The following is an 11,342-nucleotide window of genomic DNA, read 5'->3' as shown; positions in this document are numbered from 1 at the left end:
CTCTGAGGCTCCCATAGCTCTTCAGTTTTCTGATTGTACAATGTGTAATTATGACTCTAGTCTTTAGGGACACACCCCTAACTTCTGAGGGAATTCCTGGGTGTTTTCTACCTTTGTTGTCAGGATATTTCCATAATGCAGAGAAGACATGGCCATTGCCAGAAAAATCAAGAAATAACTATCATGATTTCATTAGGCAGCAAGAGGTTGTAGACACAAGTTTGGTTAGATAATTAGTCAAGAGATAAGTCCCTTCATTAAAAGTCTGTCTGCCCTTTGTTCCAGCCATAGCACTGCTGGGTTTGTACCCCAAACAGATAATAAAGAAAAAAAGATTTGTACAAAAATATTCAGAGCCACACTTTTTGTGGTGGCAAAAAAATTAGAAAATGAAGGGATGTCCTCCAATTGGGGGATGGCTGAACAAACTGTGGTATATGTTGGTGATGGAATACTACTGTGCTCAAAGTAAAAATAAACTGGAGGGATTCCATTTGAACTGGAGAGATCTCCAGAAATTGATGCAGAGTGAAAAAAGTAGAACCAGGAGAACATTATACACAAAGACACAAAGACTGATACACTGTTGCAAAATCAAATGTAATGGACTTCTCTACTAGTAGCAATGCAATGATCCAGAACTATTCAGAGGGACATATGAGAAAGAATGCTATCTACATCCAGAGGAAGAACTGTGGGAGCAGAAAAATAGAAGAAAAAAACTGCTTGATCACGTGGGTTGGTGGGGCTATGACTGGGAAAGTAGACTCTAAAAGATCACCCTGGTACAAATATTAATAATATGGAAATGGGTCTTGATCAGTGACACATGTTATACCCAGTGGAATTGTGCATCAGATATGGGAAGTGGGTGGGGGAGGGGATGGAAAGAACATGAGTCTTGTAACCATGGAAAGATATTCTAAATCATCTAATTAAATAATTTTTTTAAAAGACATAAGTCCCTTAAGGAAAAGGCATTGTGACTTTCTATAATGCGTCTTGACCTCTTTGGAAAGAAATATTTGGCTATATGTATATTCTCTATATAATCATTAGCCAAAGAAATTGGAAATGTGTCAAGTGGACAGTGAGGGAGTAGCACAGGTTCCTTTTAATAGTTCATTACATAACTTAAAGTAGTTTCCATAATACCTTCAGATCTCAGAGAAATCCTCTGTCCCTTTCAATAGCAGATTCTTGAGAAGGAATGAGGTGATGTTTGTTTTACTGTAACATTTCAGCCTGGATTCTGGTGAGAATGAAGAGCCATGAATCACTTCAGTTTGTATCTCTCAAATTGACTTGCTTTCTCAATTCTTTTTAAGAGTTAAATGAATACATTCATAATAAAAATCATAAAACTTTAAATTACATCAATGGCCATTCATCCTAGCCCATTCATTCTTGAACAAGAATTCCCTCTTCAGATAATAATGGAAAATACTTGTACAAGAATAGTTATAGCTGTGCTCCTTGTGGTGGCAAAATATTAGAAAATGAGGGGATGCCCTTCAATTGGGGAATGGCTGAACAAATTGTGGTATATGTTTGGTATAATATGGATATTATTGTGCTCAAAGGAATAATGAACTGGAGGGATTCCATGTGAACTGGAACAACCTTCAGGAACTGATGCAGAATGAGAGGAGCAGAACCAGGAGAACAATGTACACAGAGACTGATACACTGTGGTACAATTGAATGTAATGGACTTCTCTACTAGCAGCAATGCAATGATCCAGGGCAATTCTGAGGAACTTATGAGAAAGAACACTATCCACATTCACTGTGGGAGTAGAAACACAGAAGAAAATCAACTGCTTGATCACATGGGTCGATGGGGATATGATTGGGGATGTAGACTCTAAATGAACATCCTAGTGCACACATCAACAACATGGAAATAGGTTTTGATCCAGGATACATGTAAAACCCAGTGAAATTGCGTGTTGGCTACAGGATGGGGTAGAGGTAGGGGAGGGAAAGAATATGATTCTTGTAGCCAAGGAATAATGTTATAAATTGACTAATTAAATAAAAGTTTCAAAAAAAGAATTCCCTCTTCAGTGTTTCTCAACAAGTCAACCTCTATTTGAAGTTCCCCCAATGAGGGGGAAACTACTTCCTCCTGAAGCAACTGATCCCATTTTTGGATTGCTGTCATTATTATTTCCCATCCAACATGCCTAAGTCAATCTTTAGACTGGGACATCAAAAATTACCCTAGTCATATGTGGCCACTAATGCCAGACTTTGGAGAAAGATGTTTCCCTGGCATCTTTCTTATGTTGTTCCTTCTTTCTGCTTTCTTTTGTATCTCCAGTTAAAACGAGGAACTTTTACTTAGAAACATGAAATTAAAGAAATCATTGTTCCCATAATTGCCTGGCACATCTTATTCTTCTACAAAGCCTTAGTACTAATACAACATTCCACAGGGACCTCAAATAATGGTTCCAAATTTTTGTTTAAAGATTTCTGAGGACTTTGGGAACCTTTTAAGGAGTATGCAAAGTTAAAAATTATTTTCATAATAATGATAAACATTTTAAGTTCTAATATGTTAAATAATATATAATCCACTATTATCTATATATATAACATATATTCTCCCTGTATATATATATATATATATATTCCAATAGATGATCCACAATTAATATATAATCCAATCTAATATAGTAAATATTCATATATAACCCACATAAACAGAAATCTTTTGGAGTCTTCAATAATTTTAAGAGTAAAGAATTCTTGAGGTTAAAAAATAAAAGAACCAATATTTAGAATTCTAGATCTCAAAAAGGTCACTGCTAACCCTAACAACTCTGAGTCATGCAAAGATGGACTGTGCCAGTGGTTATTTCTATAATGTATTCTTGAGCTATCCCAGATGAGTGTGAATGTTTGATATTATGGGATCTGGGGAAGGGTACAAAAATCAGTCCCTCAAAGGATATAAAACATTTAAAATGTAGTTGTGCTCAATGATACTGAGAGTGATGACTTTCTCTAATAGCCTTCCTCCTTTATCAGAATCTCTGCTAATTCATTCACACTGACCCAAAGTTTACTAAAGAGGAATTATAAAACAGTAGAATGAGTATTCGACCTGACCTCAGAACTGGATTCATGTCAATAGATGTGTGATAATGGCCAAATTCTGTCACTTCTCTGAGCCTCAGTGTACTGTAAAAGGGGAATAATACTATATTCTGTGTATAATTGAAAATCTGTTACCCTAAAAAAAGAACTAAATTTCCCAGGAGACACTGACTTCCAGTCCTTATGTATTTCCTGTAGACAGGGGATATTAGACAAGGACGTGAAAGGTCCCAAGTCTTTACTTCCTGTTCTGAGCTTGGTGGTGGTAAGGCAAGTGTTAATATATCCTGTGAATTTCAAAACTACTCAACCCTATTCAAACCATTCTTTAGAAGATGGGATTTGGCTATTTCCTGATCAATAACAATAGAGATACTTGGAATGACAGAATCAGGCCTTGGAAACTACAATCTCCACCCTACTCAAGGTAACAGGATTTAGGAAGGGCTGCAGCAGAGCTCAAGATTTAATTATTTGAGAATATGACCTTCAACAGACATGTGCAAAGGGGACAGACCTCTGGACGGTCCTGGGTTAAGCTAGAGACACCATTGGCACAGGTGAGACACAGGAAGTGAGGTAGAGGATAGCTGAGGAGGCTGGGACATCCTTTATGGAGGGAGAGTGTGGTGGTTGGAGCCTGGTGCTTGGAGTGGAGGCCCTGATACTGTTTCTCCATTTTGGTCACATAAGTGATAGGGACTCAACTCTTTTCTTTGCCTTGGCTATCCAAGGCCTTGGGCCTTGGGCCCAGCCTAAGCAGAGTGGGTATTTAAGCCCTATTCCCTTCTCTCCCCTTTCTCTCTCTCTCTCTCTCTCTCTCTCTCTCTCTCTCTCTCTCTCTCTCTCTCTCTCTCTCTCTCTCTCTCTCTCTCTCTCTCTCTCTCTCTCTCTCTCTCTCTCTCTCTCTCTCTCTCTCTCTCTCTCTCTCTCTCTCTCTCTCTCTCTCTCTCTCTCTCTCTCTCTCTCTCTCTCTCTCCAGTTAGAAATTCTAAGCCCCATCCAGGGGAAGAGGGTCTCAAGAAGATGGGCCTTATATGGAGGCTTCACTCCTCCAGAAAGGAGGGGTCATTAAGTCAGCTTTTCACTCACCAACAGTAACAGTCTAAAATAAGTCTGGATTTTGGTCATCCACTTGCTCCTTCGAGTCAGTATCTCAATCTCCACATGCCGGAATGTCCAAACATCTGTCTTCCCTTCAGCTCCAAGTGACTGATCCTTCACCCCCAGCTTTGGGAGACTGACCCTCTGAAATCATCCCAATGTCTGAATCTGAATGACTCTTCAGTCTTTTTTTCCCTATATATAAAGACCTTTTTCTCTTGTGTCACCTCCTCTAAATTTTCACGTCTACCAATCACAACAGACATTTTTCTCCAGGACTGCAGATTCTTTAGTTCTCACTTTCTTTGGTTAGATTATATATTTTTGGGTTACTTAACACCTCTTTTGTTAAGTTCACCTTTTGTATTTACTTAACACTTTTCTGTAGTTAAAATCTAAAAATAGATTGTAGCTTACAATTCTAGCTTCATTATAAAGGAAGAGTTAATCACCTTCATTGTTACAATCAGATTACAATTTTATCTTCACAATAAAGAGCTAAGTATCTTCATTGTTACCATCAGGAGATAGCTAAATCCAATCTTCACAAGATGGAGATCTGTGAGATGAAACTTTGCCTCTCATGTCTTCTTGAGATATACTTCTGGAGGTGACTTTAGAGACTTCTTTGACCCTCATGTAAAAATTAAATTAGTATCTTATTAAATTAATAAGTATTATTAAATTAGTATTAATATTAAAAGTATTATATTTTAGAGGTTTATTAAAGATTATTAGAAATCAAAGATACAAAACAATAAGCCACATTTCTAGGGCTGATAAGCCTTTTTAATTTCACTTACTACAACCTGAGAGACACGTGTGCTTAGAAGCAAAATCAGAGAGACCAAGTAGGCGTGACAGTCAGTTTAAATACAAAATTTTGTTCTCGCTCTCAGGTGAGGACTCAGGTGAGATTATAGGGCATTCTGGAAAGTGCCAGGACTTCTGGGGATTGAAGTCTGTGATTCAAATCTCCATTTTTACACTCAGAATGTTAGTGCTCAAGTGTCTACAAAATTTGGTGTGAACTTCAAGTATTGAGTTCCTGTAGTTCATTCTCATGACTTTTTATAACATCCAAGGTTAGATATTTCACTTTCTGGACAAAGAAAGGGATAAAAAAATCAAATGTAGAATTCTATAAAAAGTAATAGGGTTACATGGCCTCAGAAGGAGAAAAATCCCTACAGCATTTCCACTTAGGTCATTGTCTCTCACTAGACAATGTGAAGTGAAGTGGTCACGATACTAGAGTACAACTGAAATGAGTTGCCAAAAGAACTATATCCATGTTATTAGATATTTTAGACCATGCAGGTAATCAAAGTGACTCCCATTTTCCACATAGTGAGTTGTATTTATACTTCAGCTCTGTCAAAGCAATTACTGGGTTTCACAATAGAAATATAGTCATCTCCTATAAGGAATGTTTTGCCCACATATTTTAATTTGTGGCCTTTCCGGGGGGGGAAGGGGACTATTTACTCCTAGTCAGAGAAGATGGGATGGAATGGATTAATGTGGTCATGTAGAGGGATTTGACAAGGGGAGGTGATTTTGCCTCATGTAAGACAAAAGGGAATGAAGATATGATGGCAAAAGGCATCTGGGTGATATGAGATGAGGTAGAAGAGGTAGCTTTCAGTGAATGGCTTCTAATTCCTTCAATAAAATATCCTCAGGTGAGCAAGTGAGAGGATGCAGACTCATTAGAAATTTGAGGAAGACTAAAAAGATTTGGGAGAACTGTTGTGGTGGGAAGGATAATAAAGTAATTAGGGAAACATAAAAGGATGGAAATCCAGTTTGGGTTATATAATCTAGACTTTTAGTGCACCTAGACAACACTGTTTTATTCTTTTTCCCCCAGCTTTCATTAGTAGCACGTGTATGGGAACAAAACATCTACCAGTTGCTTTTCCTAGTTTTGCCTCCATCTTTATCATCATCATGCCCTTCCCCTTTATCCAGAATTAGCTCATTACCAATAACTCATCATCATGGAGATCAATTTTGATAATAACAAATCATTAGTACTTCAAGTTCATTATGCCCCTCTAATTAAGGGTTCCTGTGAAGAGCACACAGACTTTTGCCATAGTGTCCCTTTATTAATGGTTCTAGAGTTCAGCCATCTCCTCATTTGCCACCAGCTGCTCAGCTTGGTCTTGACTTTATATTCATCACTACCATCATGCCACTGATTCCATAATTATTATACATCTTCTCCAGGCACTTCTTCATCATTGTCTTCCCTTTTTAAATGGCAAGCTTCTTGGGTGCAGAAGCAGTCTTTGTTTATTTTATTTATATCCTTGGCACTCTGCATAGTACTATGGATATAGTGGGAATGAATAAACATTTATCAAATCAAATCAAGAGCAGTAGATTATGGGAGTGGTCTAAGAATAAGTCTTGGCAAGGCAAGAACTTTTATAAAATAAGTGGTTGAACACCTTCAGGGAAGAGGACAGACTAGAGTTGAACTGGTTCAGCAGTGGCTTATTATGAGGAAAGAATGAAGTCATAGCTAGTAGAGAGGTGAGACAAAAAAGTATGAAGGGCCTGCTATTATGATGTTGATAAAGAACAAGGTTTGAAGTTGCAAGACAGAAAAAGAGGGGAAGGCATGATAATCTATTTCTATATTACCATCTATTATAATAACTCACTATAATATAAGGGGATTTTATTACTTTTTTTCTAAGTAATGGGGATCAAGTGACTTGCCCAGGGTCACATAGCTGGGGAGTGTCTGAGGGCAGATTTGAACCTAAGACCTTCAGTCTCTAGGCCTGGCTCTCAATCCACTGGGCTACCCAGTTGCCCCCAAAATACAAGTGGAAACATTTGTGGGTGATGATAAAAATGAAGGATTAATTTGTCTGTATCTCAGGTAAAGCACAGGAATAGGTAGGTCACAGGAGTTGAGGAAGTTGAGGAAGTGTGAGATTTAGGATACTTGAGGGAGTATCAATATGTATGTTGAAGTTCCCTAGTATAGGAGAGAGAATGGGGAAAAAAGAAAGAGTAGGCCTATGAATGCTTTACTTTATGCAGGTTCGCAGTGTGAGAAGCAGGGTGTAAGGATCTACACCTATCCAGAAAAATCTCAGCATCTCCTCATCTTCCAATGCTAGTATTTCAAGAAAGAGCTAAAATAACAAAGCTTGTCCTAGTTAGCTAATGCTTTTTGAATTCAATTCAAGCACCAGTCCTTAAATACTGGGATTTCCCTAACCATAAACCTGTGCACTTTTTGCTCAGTAATGTCTCTCCATGGATTTTAACTACTCCAGCCATCCCTGCAATACTGATAGCTTGCTTCTTCTTGGAGAACAAATCATTAGCTACAATGGATTTATGGCACAATCGATTTCCTTTAGTGGACTTAATGATTTTTTACTTCTTTTCTTTTTCAGTTCTAAAATTTTTCTCTCCATCTATGACCTAACAGTCCTTTGTACCACAACCATGACACCTAGCATATTTTCTAATTTGGCCATTGTTTCCAAAGTTTATGACTTTCTTAATTTCTCCATCCACACAGATGATCTTTTTTGGGTTTTGTGTTCTGTAGTTTCAAAATGGTATATAACATTTTCTGTTACTTTATTGCACTTATAACTTTCTCCTCCTCGACAGAGCCAACTCCACCAGCATCAAAGTCCTGGTCCTCAAAACCCAGCTACGATGGTCTGGACACGTCATCCACATGGACCCACAGCGAATCCCAAGAGAGCTATTTTATGGTGAACTTTCAGCTGGACTCAGGAAACAAGGCCGACCCAAGAAAAGATTCAAGTATCAGCTAAAGTCCAACTTGAAGTGGGCTGGCATTACACGAAAGCAACTGGAACTCACTGCCTCTGACAGAAGTAGCTGGCAAACCCACATTAACCATGCCACCACCACCTTTGAAGATGAGCAACGTCAACGTCTTGCCACTGTGGTGAACGCCGACACTAGGCCACAACTGCACCTCCCGTAACAACTGGCGCCCCATGCCCCATGTGCCACAAACTCTGCGCCTCAGCCTTTGGACTTCAAAGCCACATGAGGGTACATCAATAGATGATAATGCACAAAGACAATAGTCATTCTCAGCTTCCGAGAGACAACTACTACTAATTTTCTCCTGGTCTGAGTTATACCTCAGTCAACTGGTTTAGTAAGTTGTGTAAATCAATGTCGTTTTTGCCCTTTTTATCATTTACAAGTACTCTCATTTATTTGTCTTTGAAACCATCATGAGAACCTATACTACTGAAAGCCACCAGCAAGTCATCTCATAGCAGTTCTCATATTCTGTGGAATAGGAATCTATTTTCAACCATATTCTAGTCATTACACGACTGTGATTGTTATTTACCCTACTTGAAGAGGACAATGATATCAGGAGGTTGGGATCAAGGTAGTATGTATTTGACTGTGACTAATTAGCCCCATATTAGCTCAGTAGGGACTCAACCACAGGTCAGGCACAAATTGTCTGTTTGAACATGTAGGATGGAGCTGTTGCTGGATTCATGCATCATCTCATGTTTCCTTTGTACTAACTACTGTGATTCTGATTTACTCATGTGATTCTGATTTACTCATGAAACACCATGTTCTTTGATGTAGACATGCCATGTTGGACACCTCCCTTATCTCACAACAGATGCTAAAATTCTTCTGAGGCACCTGGAGAGTGTTCTTAATTTGCTTCCTCTCTGTGAGTGCTTTTCTTATGTGAATTCGCTGTGAAATATTCCTTTAGGCAATTATGTGTTTGCCATTAGAATGACATGGCCAACTCATTGGATTGTACTCTATTTCTTTTCTTCTTTCTTGCATCATTGTCATTAATTACTCTGTCAAATGTTTACACAATCATCCCTCCCTCATTTGTTATTTTCATTTAGCAAGACACATAAATGGAAACTGCATTATAAGAAGGCAATGTGCTCGGGGCCTAAGGGACTGGCCTCATCCTTCCCATGTTTTCCTCTTGTCCATGAGGTGGCTCCATCAGTTCTAGACCTCGTGAGCTCATGGCCCTGATTTCTTTTCTCCTTTGAGAGCAGCCATATGCTCTGTGTACCACAGAGAAGCCCTAACAACAATATCTGAATACATCCTTGAGTTCCTTAAGTAATCATGACAGGATCCCCAAAGACCTGGATATCCTATAATGTGCTTCTCAGAGGTGCACATAAGATGACTCTGGGTGTCCTGAAAGAAGCCTTTTTGCTTAAGAGCACTAATATTATAATTCTTGTAAAACTAGTGGAAGTTTGTGAGCAAAAGCCACAGAAAGCCTCTGTGTCTCAATTTGGATCAATGTCCATTGGAAAAGCCTGATATGATTGTTTTCATTATTCATTTATTATTTCAATCAGAAACAGATCTCCTTTCCCTTAGCTCTTCGGTGATCTTACTGTCACCAAGATCTAAGGAACAGCAATGGCTAATGACAAAAGAGCATGACCTGGAAAACTGAATTTTTCTCTTCAGGCACCAGGAACAGTTTCCACAAATTCTTTTTCTCTTGTCTTTGGATGATCAAGGTTTCAAATTGGAGACCTACTTGGGTGAAGGTTCTCAGCTAGTGCTCCCCTTGGAGTTCTGTCACCACCCTAAAGGACCCAGGTAGGTTTTAGATATTAGAATATTAGTGGTAGGTCCTTCTCAGTTCTAAAGTATGAGAGCTACATGAAAGAAAAATGGTATTCATCTCTTCAGTGTAGGAGGAGTTAGAAAGTTCAGAATCACAGAGTTGGAACTGCAATTTTCTTGTCATTATGTTCAGATGAATAATGATAGCCAGCATTTATTTAGCACTTGAAAGTTCACAAAGCACTGTACGTTTAAAAAAACTCAGCTGATCATCAGGGCACACCTATTAAAGTCATTGCTTTTATTAACTCCATTTTAGAGATGAAGTAACTGAGTCTGAGAGATGCTAAGGGATTTGTCCAGGGCCATATAGAGGACAAGTATTGAATGCAGAATTTGAATTAAATTCCTCCTAATTATACATCATTCACTTTATCCTTTATGCCACATATCTGCTTAATGGATCTGAAAAAATCAATGGGAAAAGACTTAGGGACAATTCAGTTTTAAAGCTGAAGAAACTGAGACTCTAGGAGTCTCAGCTGAGACGACAGTGTAAATAGCAGAACTAGAATTCAGACATAGGTCTTCTCACCCTAAATCAAATAGTCTTGGCATTCTACCAATTATTATTTCATACAATAATCATTTGTTCCCCATAGCTTCATAAAAATTTAATTTTAAAAATCTTTTCCACCTATTGTAATACAATATTTTTTAAATAGTAAACATCCTCCAATCATTTCTGTCCATGATTTGGAATTGTAATTTAATAGTTCACACTGGACATTCTGGATTTTAAAGAGACCATCTAGTCTTATTCCCTCACCATGCAAGTAATTTAACTGATGCCCAAGATGGGAAGGTAAGCTATTTAATGTTCCAGAGTAAACGAGTTGTAATGGCAGGACTAGATCCCAGCTCTCTAGCTCAGAACTCTCTAGTCTTTCTATAACAACAGTCTTCCTTAAAGAGTTAAATGTTTGTAACCAGAGTACTATAGTTCAAATCCTGGCTCAGCCATGTAGACTCTGGGCAAGGGACTTACAAATGAAAATATGGAAGGCAGCTAGATGGCTCAGTGGATTGAAAACTAGGCCTAGAGATGGGAGGTATTGGGTATAAATCTGGCCTCAGACACTTCCTATCTGAGTGACCCTGGGAAAGTGACTTAACCATCCTTGCCATGCCCTCATCACTCTTGCCTTGGAACCAATATCAATATTGACTGTAAAGCAGAAAGTATGGGCTTAACAAAAAACAATTGGAGAAATGGAGTGAGTGACCCCTACTTTAAAATGAATGAAATGATAAACCTTTGTGGTGACATTCTTGGTCTTATTTGTTCAGTTTTATTCATGCGATTAATTCAGTGAGAAAAATTGCATCTGTGCTTTAGGAATATCAAATTATAACTGTGTGGAAGATACATTTTTAAAATGATGTTCTATTTATAAAAATGGAAGAATTAGGACATTGTTATGGATAATAGGTAAGGAGAAATTTTATAAAAGGAAAACAATAAA

Source organism: Monodelphis domestica, chromosome 6, assembly GCF_027887165.1.
Source record: "Monodelphis domestica isolate mMonDom1 chromosome 6, mMonDom1.pri, whole genome shotgun sequence".
Classification (NCBI taxonomy): domain Eukaryota; kingdom Metazoa; phylum Chordata; class Mammalia; order Didelphimorphia; family Didelphidae; genus Monodelphis; species Monodelphis domestica.
The sequence above is the reverse complement of the archived record's forward strand: the minus strand, read 5'-3'. Positions refer to the sequence as shown.